The sequence below is a fragment of the Nicotiana tomentosiformis genome, chromosome 10, assembly GCF_000390325.3.
Source record: "Nicotiana tomentosiformis chromosome 10, ASM39032v3, whole genome shotgun sequence".
Lineage (NCBI taxonomy): Eukaryota > Viridiplantae > Streptophyta > Magnoliopsida > Solanales > Solanaceae > Nicotiana > Nicotiana tomentosiformis.
Window position 1 is genome coordinate 39,816,075 of NC_090821.1, and position 14,998 is coordinate 39,831,072.

The window sequence follows — 14,998 nt, forward strand, 5'->3', positions numbered from 1 at the left end:
TACTGGGAAAAGTAAGAAAATATAATAATTTAATTTTCTTAAATTTTTCACTATCTCTGTGGGAAGTATTAAAATTAATTTAGCAATTTTTTAAATTTACCCATGATAGTAGTGGAAAATATGCATAACCTGGAAATAAGTATATGAACATTCCCACGAGAATCAATGGGAAATATTAAAATTCTGGGAAAAAGGAACAAAAATTTCCACATCGTCGGTGGGGAATCCGTGGGAAATCTGAAAAATATTTTCATGGCCAATTCTATTTTTAGAGCTACACCACCTGCCAAACTGAATGTACAACCAACAATACAAGACTAAATACAATTAAGCATTTAAATACCAAAACTCAACACTCCAATTCATTTCAAAAATAACATCTGATTCAATCCATTTCATAAACAATATCCAACTAAACAGAGTAGAACAAAACTCAAAAAATCCAACATTCAACATTCAACATCCAAAGTATCATCCAAGACAAATTAATACAAGAAACTACTCCTTAATTATCATCAGATGGTGCCGGAGAATGGGGCAGAGGAAATACACCAGATGCTAAGAGAGTTTATCTGAGACTTGAGGCTTTCAACATCACTAGTGACAAGTCTTAATGCGTCGTCCTTTCGCCTCATTTCTTCCTCCCTTAGCAATGTGAGGAAGAATAAGAACAACACAATCCAGAAGTATGACGACTGAGACTAAACTCTGATCCAAGGTCTAGACTCTCCCCTTATGCACGCCACCAACTGCCTTAATCCACATGTCCATGAGCTCATCTTGGGTTGGTTGGATTGGCCTACCTTGATCATCAATCGACTGACTTTGAATGAACTCCTCCAAGATTTGTTTGAAATTATTCTGTAAAATTATTTCAATTATTATAAAAGTAAATTTTATTAAAGAAAATTATGCAAGTAATTATCTTTATTTCTCAAACTTTAAAGTAAACATGAGAATAAGTGTTATGCTATATTTAAATAAGTAAGAAATATTTAATGCACATAACAACTTTCGCCTTTTGTTTTCCCATGTATTTTTCTTTTTCTTCATCATACACTCATTCCATCAAAGTACAATAATACAGTCATTCCATCAGATCCAAAATCTTATACACCGGACTGTAAATGCAGTTCCATTAATAAACTGAAGCAAATTGAAGTGATAGGTTGAAATTGATCTCACTTAAACATACGGAGGTGCCAAGGCAATAAGTGGCCTTTATATAAGGCTAGCACTATGGCTTTGCCTAATTAAGCACACAAAATTGACACTTCAAGGAGCTTCACGAAAACAGTTCAGCACAGATTTCCCTATTGTAGAAGAAAGGCCCAGTAGGTCCCCTTATACAAGAGCCAAGCAACTGCTTTGCCTAATTAGAATACAAGGAGCTTTACCAGCAACATTTTAAAGCATAAATTTTCTCTTTGAACACCAAGAAACATTCTATGCTTTGTGTAGTTGCCATCCTCCAAATGTCACTGGAAACTTTTCTTAGAAGCACCTTAGATATACTGTTAACTTTACTTATTAATAGCATGTCATAATACCCACACAAAAACTTGGGCAATCATTCTAGCTTCTTAGTGGATTGAGTAAAGTTTATATATGGAGGTTTAGGATCTCTTTCCGCAGATTATGATAAGCAAACACCTGATCTTTGGAATTCTTTGATGTACTAACTTACAAATTTGACTAATTACAGAAATCCTATTATGAGGTATCCCTTGGAGAAAAAACTTATATGGCAAAAATATGTGAAGTATTTAAAACACATCTAGTTATGGGTTTGGATTCAATAACTAGCAAACAAGCAAGAGATTTGTTTTTAAGAAAAGCAGAGAAGGAAAATGTCAGGTGGAGTGTGATATTTTTATGTCACTTCTTTTATATTTTAAAATTTCTGTTGTACATATAAAGTTTGTTCATTGTCATTGCCAAAAATATTGCAGTGTTCAGGATAAGTCACAAAAGCTACAGGAACAACATGATACAATGACATCACTAGTTCAGATATTTGCTTACTAAAGGTTTACATTATTACAGCACTAGTACTGGAGTCAGAGAACTGAAATGGTGGAAACTTTTCAAGGAGTTAAATTTATTTGTTCATACATCAAAGTAATTGTAGCACAATTCAAGTGTTTGTATTTTGCATACCATCTAATCAAATTGGCATGTTTTTGTGATTTTGTAGGAGCACTTCGTGGTGGAGAAAGAGTAGCAAGCGGTGCAATATTCTTGTTTGTGATGTTTGTGAAGAGCAAGTTTGTGTTCTCTTTTCTCAAATGCCCTTCCTTTCCTCAAAATATTGGAATGTGTCACCTGATGCTTCTACTATGTTTGATTACTGCCTTTAACAAATTTGCTCGGTGTGGCTAAGGTGTACCTACTGGGGCCAGATTTTCTGTAAGAAGCATACATCTGATGGAACTCCTCAGTGCTGTAGCTGTTCTAGATTTAAGGTTTTTAATCACCCTTCTATATTATTAAACAGAAGATGTTCCTCATTGAATCTATATTCATTCAAATGAAGTAAGGTCAATATGAGCAGAGCTCTGTTAAGCCTCATGAGGGCACTAAACTAACTAGGCAATCGTGTTTTCATATATGTTATCTTCTGACTTAACATTTCAGATTTTAATATCAAATAATGCATATATATAGGAGTGTGACGATCCACAGACAGGGAATCAGTTGATAATTAGTACTAGTAATTAGTTTACTATAGCCCTTAGCATGTTTGAAAAACTGGATGAATACTAACCTCTCGATTAGTTTGAGAATGATCAAGAAAAAATGCTAAGTAATCTTTTTAATAAATCAATCACTAGCAATTACATGATGATTCCTGAGTAGCTAACATACACAATAACCTTTCTAGCTGCAACACTGGCTTTACTTTCAATAATATTAGATGTTAAGCTAAATATATCAACAACTACTCAGGTTATAACATGTTAACTGAGAACTTACTCACATATTTGTAGATAGGAGATATGAATTATATCACTCTGAATGATGGTCGAAAACTTTGCCCTGACTGTCGTAACACAACAGTGCTGGATCCTGAAGACCGTAAGCCCCTTCTAGATCGGTTGATGTCTTCTGTTATAATGATTAATGTTCAGTAAAGTATATATCGAGGTTTGAAACAGTATAAAATCAAGAGAACAACATTAATTTTTTTAAACCTACGGTTTGAAACAGTATAAAATCCCTAAAATTCGAAGTTTTTTGGGAAAAATCAAAAAGGAAAAAAGGAGTGAGGGAGAGAGAGAGAGAGAGAGAGGGGTCGACTTACCTGGGAATGGAGTGAAAACTCGTCTGTGCGTGGAGAGACAGAGGGGAAAAACACTAAAATGTTATGTGAATGAATAGACTAAGAGAAAACTTATAAAATTTTAATAATAATAAGTTTCCCACTACTACCGTGGGAATGTTCTGTGGGAAATATTTTTCATAATTATAAAAAAAAATTAAAAATTCAAAAAAATTCGTACACACTGAGCCTCAGGGAATATTTAAAAACTTTTAAAATACTATGTTTTTAGTAGTGGTGATTATCTTACCTGTGTTGCCATTATATTGGTTCTGAGTGTATCCTTTTGAGCTCCTCACTGCTTTCAGCCCAAGGTTAGTCCTGTTACTTATTATGTACATTGGGTCGATTGTACTCATACTACACTTTGTAATTCGTGTACAGATCCAGATACATTTGGATACGGTGATTGCTAGATCGTTGCCACTACACTCTTGGAGACTTCAAGATAGTTGTTATGACGTCCGCAGACCTTGACTTTCTTCCTTTTATTTTCTTCAGTACTGTTCTATTATTCAAACAGTTGTACTAGAGTTTTGGTTATGTTGATACTTAGTAGTGCTCAAGTACTCGTTGACGCCAGGTTTTGGGGTGGTTGTAGTAGTATTTCAGTTACTTTTATCAAATATTTATGAGATTTTCCGTTGTTGAGTTTATTAAATCATGTGTTTTTCAAATGCTTAGATGTTATATGATTGTCGGCTTGCCTAGTAAGTTTGTTAGGCGCCATCACGACAGGTTGGGATTTTGGGTCGTGACAAGTTGGTATCATAGCACTAGGTTACTTTGGTCTCGCGAATCATGAGCAAATTTAGTAGAGTCTCGAATCGGTATGGAGACGTCTGTACTTATCTTCGAGAGGCTACCGAACGGTTAGAAAACTTCACTTTCTTGTATTCTTGTCGTGCGAATTTATTAATTCCGGAATCTGAACTTCTATTCTTCTATACTATAACATCGTTAAACCCAAAAATATAATCTTGAAAGGAAAGAAAAACATGACGAACAATTTCTTACTCTCCTCAAAGATTGTAATAAAAGAAACAAAATTGCTGACATAATATCAAAAACTAAAAGACTGTCGAAGTATATATATATATATATATATATATATATATATATATATATATATATATATATTCTGTTTTTCTTCCCTTCTACACTTTAGACGTAGCATCATCATGACTTTCCTTTGTTTGTTTACTATCCTTTGCCTCATCACTATCCTTTGGCTCAGTATTTTTGGAGAATTTTTTGCTTTTGATCATCTCCATTATACACAATAGCAGGCCTAGCACAACGAAAGCTACAACAGCCCAAAGGGCTTAATTTGGGACATGCCAACCATCAAAGTTCATTTTTTTCTGATTTCCACCTCCATAAACAGTATTATTTGCAGGAATAATATTCTCCAACCCAGTTGTTTGAAAAGACATTTTGAATTCTAACTGGCTAGAGAGGAGAATGTAAGAAGAGAAAATTTATATATATTGTGAAGTGGTACATAGAGGAGGGTAGAAGATATCTATTTATAATTTTATAGGTAACGTGTATTGAATTCTTGGAAAGAAACAAAAGAGGAAAAAGAGGAAAGATGAAGTAGGAAAAACTAAGTAATTTTCCTTATTAATACAAAAATCCACCTCTTTGGGGTTCGTGAAAAAAATAAAAAAAAAAAGAGAGCGAGAGAGTAAACTTTCCTTATTCATATACTTGCCTTAAGATTTATGGAAATAGGGCAAAGAAACTTTCAAATCAAGAAACAATCCCGTACCAGTACTTACTGGAAAAAGAGAACCAAAAAAAAGGGAAGGAATTATACATAAAGTAAGAAAGAAAAAATGATAATGTACAAATGATAATTTTATTGGAAGTTGGTCAATATTAGGATGACCTTCTAAAGAATACTTTAAGTGCTCCTCCATTAGTTCAGTGAATTAAATTTGTCGCAAAAAAATAATAATTTATTCAATTACTTTTTAAAGCAAATTTAGTCCAGCTCGCTAACAAAAGAAAGAATTTAAAAAGTAGCCTCAAAACAGGCTATACGATGCAATAACCCATGGTCCATGCCATTTCCGGTGGGACCCGCTCAAGCACTAGCTGTGCCCATTATGATCCCAGACCTTCAAGAGGCCTTAGCCCAGATTTTGACTGTGTGCACGAGCCTAGCTCAGGCAGTCTCAGTTACAGCTGCACCAACCACTTCTCAGATCGGGGGAGGTGCTCAAACTCCCGCCACCCGCACTCCAGAGCAGGTAGCTCAGGGACTCTAGACATTGAGGGTTCTACCAGCCCAGCCGGTTGTAGCTGCTTGGGCCCAAGTTAGCCCACCTATGAGTGATGAGGAGAAAAAGAGACTAGATCGGTTTGGGAGGCCTAAGCCTCCAGATTTTAGTGGGGCCGAGTTAGAGGATGCTCAGTATTTTATAGATAGGTGCCAGCGGATCCTTAGCACAACGGGTATTTTGGAGACCAATGGAGTTTCATTTAGTAATTTTAAGCTGCCAGGGGAAGCCTACAGATGGTTGGAGGCCTGTGAGTGGGACATGCCAGACGATGCGGCACCACTTACATGGCATGAGTTCTCGGTTCTGTTCTTAGAGAAGTTTGTTCCATAGACTCGCAAGGAGGAGTTGCGTAGGCAGCTTGAGCAGCTATGCTAGGAAGGTATGACAGTGACTCAGTATGATATAAGGTTTGCAGAGTTGGCTCGTCACACGATATTGTTGGTTCCCACTAAGAGGGAGAAGATTAGGAGGTTCATTAAGGCTTCAACTATGGATTACACTTCATTATGGCTCGGGAGGTAACGCCGGGTGCGAGGTTCGACTAGGCTGTCGATATTGGTAGATGCTTAGAGCTGGTTTGCAGTCAAGAGCATGAGGAGAGGGAGTCCAAGAGGCCTCGTAGTTCAGGTGTTTTCAGCAGTCCCTCATTTGGAGGACAGTCCCATCACAGCAGGGGTCGTCCTTATAAGTCCGCTAAGATGGCTCGTCTGGTTCATCATGGTGCATCAGCTAGTCATGGTTCATAAAGTGCTCGTCCGGGTCAGCCATCTTTCAGTGCTCTCCTAGCTCAGAGTTTATCCCTTGCTCCATCAGTTCAGGGGTCGTTAGTACCTGGTTCTTCTAGTGGTTATTCTGGTTCTCGGGGTCTGGCTCAGTCCCCGCTGCCATTTGTAGATCAAGGTTGCTATGAGTGTGGAGAGTTGGGGCATGTGAGGAGGTATTTCCCCTGCCTTATGGGAGGTCCAATTCAGTAGCGAGGTTAGCTATGACTTCTGCAGCAGTTACTTCACCACCCGCTCAGCCAGCTCGGGGTAGGACTCAGGCATCTCGAGGTCTCCCTAGAGTGGGAGGTCGATCAGGTGGTGGTCAAGCTCGATGCTATGCTTTTCCCGCCAGGCCAGAGGCAGTTGCTTCAGACGCAGTGATCATATGTATTGTTTCAGTGCGCCACAGGGATGCTTCCATATTATTTGACCCTGGTTCCACTTATTCAAATGTATCACCATACTTTGCTAGCTATTTGGATATGCCTCGTGAATCTATAGTTATTCCTGTTCATGTATCTACACTGGCGGGTGATTCTATTATTGTGGACCGTGTGTATCAGTCATGTTATGGTGACTCTTGGGAGATTAGAGATGAGAGTTGATCTTTTACTGTTTAGTATGGTTGATTTTGACGAGATTTTGGGCATGGATTGGTTGTCACCATGTCACACTATTACGGATTGGCATGCTAAGACGGTGACGTTGGCGATGTCGGGATTGCCTAGGATTGAGTGGAGAGGTTCCCTGGATTATGTTCCCAGTAGAGTGATTTCATATTTGAAGGCTCAATGGATGGTTGAGAAGGGATGTTTGGCATATTTGGCCTTTGTGAGGGAAGTTGGTGCTGATACTCCTATCATTGATTCCGTTCAGATAGTACGGGACTTTCCAGATGTGTTTCCTGCAGACCTGCTGGGTATGCCACCCGACAGGGACATTGATTTTGGTATTGACTTGGTGCCGGGCACTTAGCCCATGTCTATTCCTCTGTGTCATATGTCACTAGCAGAGTTGAAGGAATTGAAAGAACAACTTCAGCAGCTACTTGATAAGGGATTCATTAGGCCTAGTGTGTCGACTTCGGGTGCGCCGGTTCTATTTGTGAAGAAGAAGGATGGTACTATGCGGATGTGCATTGATTATAGGTATTTGAACAAAGTTATAATTAAGAACAAGTACCCACTACCGCGCATTAATGACTTATTTGACCAGCTTCAGGGTGCTAGAGTGTTCTCTAAGATTGATTTGAGGTCTGGGCATTATCAACTGAAGATTCAGGATTCGGATATTCTGAAGATGGCATCAGGACCCGCTATGGTCAGTACGAGTTTCTTGTGATATCTTTTGGGTTGACCAATTCCCCAATAGCATTTATGCATATGATAAATAGTGTATTCCAGTCATATTTTGATTCTTTTGTCATAGTATTCATTGATGATATACTAGTGTACTTATACAGCCAAGAGGGTCATGATCAGCATCTGAGAATTGTACTCCAGACATTGAGGGAGAAGAAGCTTTATGCTTAATTTTCTAAGTGTGAGTTTTGACTTGATTCTGTGGTGTTCTTGGGGCACGTGATGTCTAGTGATGGGATCAAGGTAGATCCGAAGAAGATTGAAGAAGTTCAGAGTTGGCCTAGACCGTCTTCAGCTGCTGAGATCCGGAGTTTTCTTGGCTTGGCCGGATATTATCGTCATTTTGTGGAGGGTTTCTCGTCCATTGCTGCACCTTTGACTAGATTGACCTAGAAGGGTGTCCCCATTCAGGTGGTCTGATGAGTATGAGGAGAGCTTTCAGAAACTCAAGACTTCCTTGACCACAGCTCCAATTCTAGTTTTGCCTCCAGCATCGAGTTCATATACGGTCTATTGTGATGATTCTCGGATTGGTATTGGGTGTGTCTTGATGCATGATGATATGGTGATTGCTTATGCTTCACGCTAGTTGAATACCCATGAGAAGAACTACCCAATTCATGATTTAGAGTTGGCAGCCAATGTTCATGCATTGAAGATCCGGAGGCATTATCTCTACGGCATGTCTTGTGAGGTATTTACAGAACATCGGATCCTACAACACTTGTTTAAGCTGAAGAATCTAAATTTGAGGTAGAAGAGATGGTAAGAGTTGTTAAAAGACTACGATATCACCATTTTGTATCATCGGGGGAAAGCCAACGTGGTGGCCGATGCCTTGAATAGAAAGGCTGTGAGTATGGGTAGCCTTCCATATATTCCAGTTGGTGAGAGACCGCTAGCATCATATGTTCAAGCCCTGGCCAATCAGTTCGTGAGGTTAGATATTTTGGAGCCTAGTCGGGTTCTAGCTTTCGTGGTTTCTCGGTCTTCTTTGTATAATCGCATCATAGAGCGTCAGTATGATGACCCCCATTTGCTTGCCTTTAAGAACATGATGTAGCACGGTGATGCCAAGGAGGTTTCTATTGGAGATTATGGGGGGTTGAGGATGCAGGGTCGGATTTGTGTGCCCAATGTTGATGGGCTATGTGAGTTGATTCTTGAGGAGGCCAATAGTCCACATAATTCCATTAATCCCCGTGCCCCGAAGATCAGCACTTGAGGCAGATATAGTGAAGTATGTGGCTCGGTGCTTGAACTATCAGCAGGTGAAGTACGAGAATCAAAGAGCGGGTGGTTTGCTTTAGAGACTTGAGACTCCTGAGTGAAAATGGGAGCGTGTTACCATGGACTTCGTTGATGGGCTCCTATGGACTTTGAAAATATTTGATGAAGTTTGGGTGATTAAGGACCGGTTGACTAAGTTCGTACATTTCATTCCAGCCGTGACTACCTATTCTTCATAGCAGTTGACTGAGATCTATATCCGCGAGATTTTTTGTCTTCACGGTATGTCGGTGTCCATTATTTCTAATCGGGGCACACAGGTTGAGTTGAGTATAGAATTCCACACTCAGATGGACGGTCAGTCCGAGCGCACCATTTAGATCTTAGAGGATATATTACGCACTTGTGTAATGGATTTTGGGGGTTCTTGTGATTAGTTTCTCTCACTTACAAAGTTTGCCTACAATAACAGCTACCAATCGAGTATTCAAATGGCTCTTTATGAGGCCTTATATGGGAAGCGGTATCGTTCTCCAGTTGGTTGGTTTGTGCCGGGTGAGGCTAGGTTTTTGGGAACTGATTTAGTTAAGGATGCCTCGGAGAAAGCCAAATTGATTCAGGATCGACTTCGTACAACACAGTCTAGACAGAAGAGTTACGCTAATCAGAAGGTTCACGATGTTGCGTATATGGTAGGGGAGAAGGTATTGCTTAGAGTTTCGCCCATGAAGGGTGTGATGAGGTTCAGGAAGAAGGGCTATTTGAGCCCTTGGTATATTGGCCCTTTTGAGTTGCTCGAGAGGATTGGAGATGTGGCCTACAAGCTTGCATTACCACCTAGTCTGTCGGGTGTTCACCCAGTGTTTCATATTTCTATACTCCGAAAGTATTATGGTCATCCGTCTAGTGTTTTGGACTTCAGCACAGTACAGTTAGATGGGGATGTGACTTATGACATGGAGTCGGTGGCCATTTTTTATCCACAGGTTCAAAAGTTAAGATCAAAGAATATAGCTTTAGTGAAAGTCCAGTGGAGAGGCCAGCCAGTCGAGGAGGCTACTTGGGAGACCGAGCGGGAGATGCGAAGTAACTATCCACACCTATTTGAAACTCCAAGTATGATTTTAGACCCAATCGAGGATGAACGTTTGTTTAAGAGGGGGAGAATATGACGATCCAGCCAGTCATTTTGTGTATTTTAGCCCCGTTCCCTCATTTATTGCTTCTTCTATGTTCATTTATGGTTATGTGACTTGTCGAGGTGGTTATTTTGGTTTCAGGGAAGATGCAGAGTGAATTGGGACAATTAGTCCCAAGGTTGGAAGCTTACGTTGGGATAGTTGACCGGAGTTTGACTTTTGGGTAGACGACTCCTGAATGGAGTTTTGATGGTTATGATAGCTTCTTATGGTGATTTTGGACTTAGGAGTATGTCCGGATTTTGATTTTGAGTTCCATAGGTCATTTTGGCTTGAATTGGCGAAAGTTGGAAAGTTGAAGGTTTGGAAGGTTGAGAGGTTTACACGAGAGTTGACTTTGGTTATATCGGGCTCAGATTTTGGTTCCCGAAGTTGGAATAGGTCTGTTGTGTCATTTATGACTTGTGTGCAAAATTTGAGGTCAATCGGAGTTGGTTTGATATGTTCCGGCATTGGTTTTAGAAGTTGGAAGTTCATTAGATTCAATAGGCTTGAATTGGGGTACGATTCGTGAATTTGATGTTGTTTGATGTGATTTGAGGTTTCGATTAAGTTCGTATTGTGTTTTAGGATGTGTTGGTATATTTGGATGGGGTCCCGGGGCATCGGGGTGATTCGTATTTAAATCAGATTGGGAATTTGACTTATGGGATCGTTGTTGGCTACAGCTCTTGTGTAACAGCACCTGCGAGGTTTTGGCTGCATGTGCGGTGCAGAAGCGGCCATGAAGGCATAGATGAGAGAAATGGGAAGGCAATCTGAGAGCACAGTGGGGAGGATAATCCGCAGAAGCGAACGCCCACATGCGCAAGAAGTTTCACAAAAGCGGATTTTGATTGAAGGACTGGGGATCGCAGAAGCGGAAGGACTCCATAGGTGTGGTAGCACAGAAGTGATTGGGAGACTGCAAAAATGGTCCCGCAGGTGTAAGGAGGGGACCGCAGGTGCGCTAGGTTGGGAACTTAAGTGGACGAGCTAAAAATACAACACAAAATTATGCTCGCCAGTCGAATATAGTATAGAAAATATTGTATCCACAGGGATTGGATTTAAATAGTATTTTTGTAGCTTCTAGTTTTAATTGCTATCCAAGATGATCAACAATTTAGAGCTGTGTGATTTAAAACTAAAATTTACTAGAAGTCGAACTATTGGCTAATGACAATTGCAACAAGAGTAAAAAAGAAGATATCAAAGGGAGAAAATAGGGGTTGATTGGATAGGTATAAGATACTTGTTTGGGAATTAACTCTAGTTACTTCACTTCTATGGTTCAAGTGAGTCTCTCGAATTCACTCTATTATGTTAAAACATTCAGTAGAAACTCCTTTCTCGATTAAGTATCAACCTTACGATATGAACTAAGTTAAGCTTGGTGAAGATATGCAAGAATTCGTAATGGATTGATCCTTAGGAGAACCTCTTTCGATTATCCTCCTAACTAGGTCTAAACATTAATTCAACTAACCTCTTTCGATTACTAACCAGAATCAATGAATTCAACCAATAAGATAACGCAAAAGATCACAAATTATGCCTCTTTCAATTACATAAACAAGTGAATATATATGCAACAATAAAAATACCCAAAACGCTTCAATACATAAAACTAGCGTTAATATCTACAAACAATTCTCAAAACACCAAATCCATCAATCCCTAAGGAAGAATTACTCCATGGATATGGAGAAATTCATCACAATTAAGTTTAAGTCAAAGGAAAACATAAAACATCTAATCCCTTGTCTTGAGTGAGGATGAATGGTGAAATCCTTTTGCTCTTGTATCTCCCTCTTCTCCTTAGCTTCCTTAGGTCTAAATTATGTCAAAAGTCCTCAAAATACCATTTTTTTCATGTATATATACTATGTAGGGTCGGGTCCAAACAAATACAACTTCTCCTACGCGAAATAGGACACTTTTCCGGAGTTGGACGTGCACGGCCGCACACCTGGAAGTGTGCTCGCGCACTTGGCCGCGCACTTTTCACCCTGGTCTGCCTCATATGCGCGCCCAATGCGCGCCCGGTGCGCGGCTACGCACTTGGGTGGCGTTCTGTTGGGAATTTGGGAAAACGTAAAACATAAAAGTTGTATCCCTTTTATAAGTCTTTCCAACGATATATTGTGGAGCCCAAACAGAGTTCCGAGCGAAACGTTATGTGCATTTTATTAGACACTGCGCAATGTGCTTGCTCGATTCTTTGTTTCGTTCCACTATCATCCGTTGATTCTCGAACACGATCCTGACTTAATCCTTGGGCTTTTACACAGACTTCAAAGCTCCCGACTAGCTTGAATTCATTCCATAATATCTACATAGATCGGAATCACTCCTACAAGGCTTAAAACACACAATTAGTGCAAAACACAAGCGATTAAAGCTCCAACTCAATTAAAGTACAGTAAATTAGAGTGCAATAATTGACTAAAACATGAGATTATAGCCTACCATCAACACCCCACACTTAAACCATTGTTCTTCCTCGAGCAATCAAACTACACTTCATAATGACGACTTTTTTAAACAACTCTCATAACTCACCATACCAAGAATATTTAAAATAGACTAAGCACAATAGTGTAACATTTTCACCTCAAGAATTTGACTCACAAACACCACGCATTATTCACAACTTATACACATAATCTAACATAGAGGTCAATGACATTACCTTTCCTTCATGAATCAAGTGTCCTCGCACAACAAAAGAGAGTAGTTCCACACACCATAAACATTTAGAACAATCAGGAACTCATGATAGAATGAATTCACTCACTCTTAGAAACGACATTCATATGCCACAAAAGATGAACCATAAACTTGCCCGTAATGTACTACTCTACTAATTTAGCTCATTCAATCAAGGATCAAGTAGGACTTTAATTGGTTGTAATGTAGGCTGCGGGACGGGTAGGATATATTTGGATATAAGAGTGACTACACCTCCCTAAGCACTTTAATACATACAATTTCATTCAAAACCCCACACTTATGTCAAACCAATACTTTACCTTCACATCAATATATATTAACTCCCAACTTCTTTAAGCACAATTACATCAAGAGTTACCACTTATCAAAGATCATTTTTCACAATCATACAATTACATAAAATTTAATTCTTATTTTTCAATTCAAGTGGCTCTTACTTTTTCAATTCAGTGTACCTTCTTTCTTATTTCAGTACTTCCACACAAAAGCCAAACCAACCACCCCACGCTTCAACTTTTACAAAGTTCATACAATTTCAAGTGCTCAAGAGAGGTATATGGTTCAAATAAATGGTCAATTCAAACAAATGGGTAAGGCTTGTAATGTGGTTGCCAAAAAATAGGATTACAGGCTCAACAGGATTAACTACGATACATAAAACGTTGGTGGGTAACTATATAGTTGGCTCAACAAAGAAACGCCTATATCACTTCCAAGACTGAATAAAACTACTATTTCGCTTTGCAAACACACGGGGCAAGTTCTATACATCAAATACAATGCACAGAATACACCAAACCTCACACGCACATGGTGCATAACTCACTTAAGATTGGATCATCAAGACACCCTAGTCAAAGCAGTTAAGCAAAGTTGAGATCATACGATTTAAGGCACTCATACAAGAGTCAAAAACTGAGCCTAAGCGTCACAATCAAAGTACTCACTATTCTCAAGGCATGATCAAGTCAAGAAATATTGCTTCCATTTCAAATCATAGCATAAGGTTTTCCTACTTCTAAAAATAAAAACTAACTACACCTGGTTCAAACAAAACCTTTAAAAAAGAACCACGGCACAAAGAAAAATCAAGGGGGAATTATTACACTAACTACAAAAGAAAATCTTTTTGTATTTTTCTTTCGACTTTAATCCCTCAAGAAACCCGTCGAATGATATCCATCATCGGGAAAAGTCCAAAATTTTAAAATTTTATGTTTTTTTTTCCAATTATTTTCTCTATCTCTACTACTCAAACTAACAAAAGAAAACTAAAACTAATATACATACATACATACATACATACATACATACATACATACATACGTACATACATACATACATACATACATACATATATACATACATACATACATACATACATACATACATACATACATACATACATATATACATACATACATACATACATACATACATACATACATACATACATACATACATACATACATACATACATACATACATACATACATACATACATACTTACTTACTTACATACATATATACATACATACATACAGACATACATACATACATACATACATATATATATATACATATATACAAACATACATACAACATATCCCCTACCCCACACTTTAAGTTGTGGCATATCCCCATGACACATAATTAAAAAGCATAAGGTAAAGAAAACTTCCCTAAATTTTCATCTTTTCCGAGAACTTATGAACTCCACCCCTAATTCTGAATTCATTCCTCATTTTCACTTCTTGGGAATCTTTATGGAGCTCATTAAGCCCAATTCTTCAAAGGATAGCTGCAAGACCCGCTCTTTTCTTTCTTTCTTGTCCTCATCTTGAGCGGTGAATTGCTCGTTCATGATAATCCTTAACTTGTTTCTGCATTCTTTCACAGGATCACTCTATACATAATCCTATAAATTCCCAAAAATAAAATCAACACGATCAAGGTTAGAATAAGAAAACAAAGAAGAAAGGTCAAGTGAATATTCCTCTGGTTTGTCCAAGACTATTTGTTTCTCATTCTCTTCTACCAAATGTTGCAAATGTGGAAAGGTGGATGGGAATTTGAACTCTTCTTTCGTTGTTTCACACTCAACCACAACCTTATT

General features: G+C 38.6%; 2 long non-coding RNA genes across 2 annotated transcripts; one reads left to right on the forward strand and one right to left on the reverse strand.

Annotated features, from left to right (window-relative positions):
* Positions 1 to 361: 361 nt before the first annotated feature.
* LOC117273337 (uncharacterized) lies at positions 362 to 3,257 on the reverse strand. The gene is made up of 2 exons (XR_004503348.2): positions 2,981 to 3,257; positions 362 to 861 (listed from the first exon to the last, which is right to left on the reverse strand). It is a non-coding gene; the product is annotated as an uncharacterized lncRNA (long non-coding RNA).
* LOC138900490 (uncharacterized) lies at positions 2,012 to 3,095 on the forward strand. The gene is made up of 3 exons (XR_011411542.1): positions 2,012 to 2,121; positions 2,198 to 2,465; positions 2,991 to 3,095. It is a non-coding gene; the product is annotated as an uncharacterized lncRNA (long non-coding RNA).
* Positions 3,258 to 14,998: the final 11,741 nt, after the last annotated feature.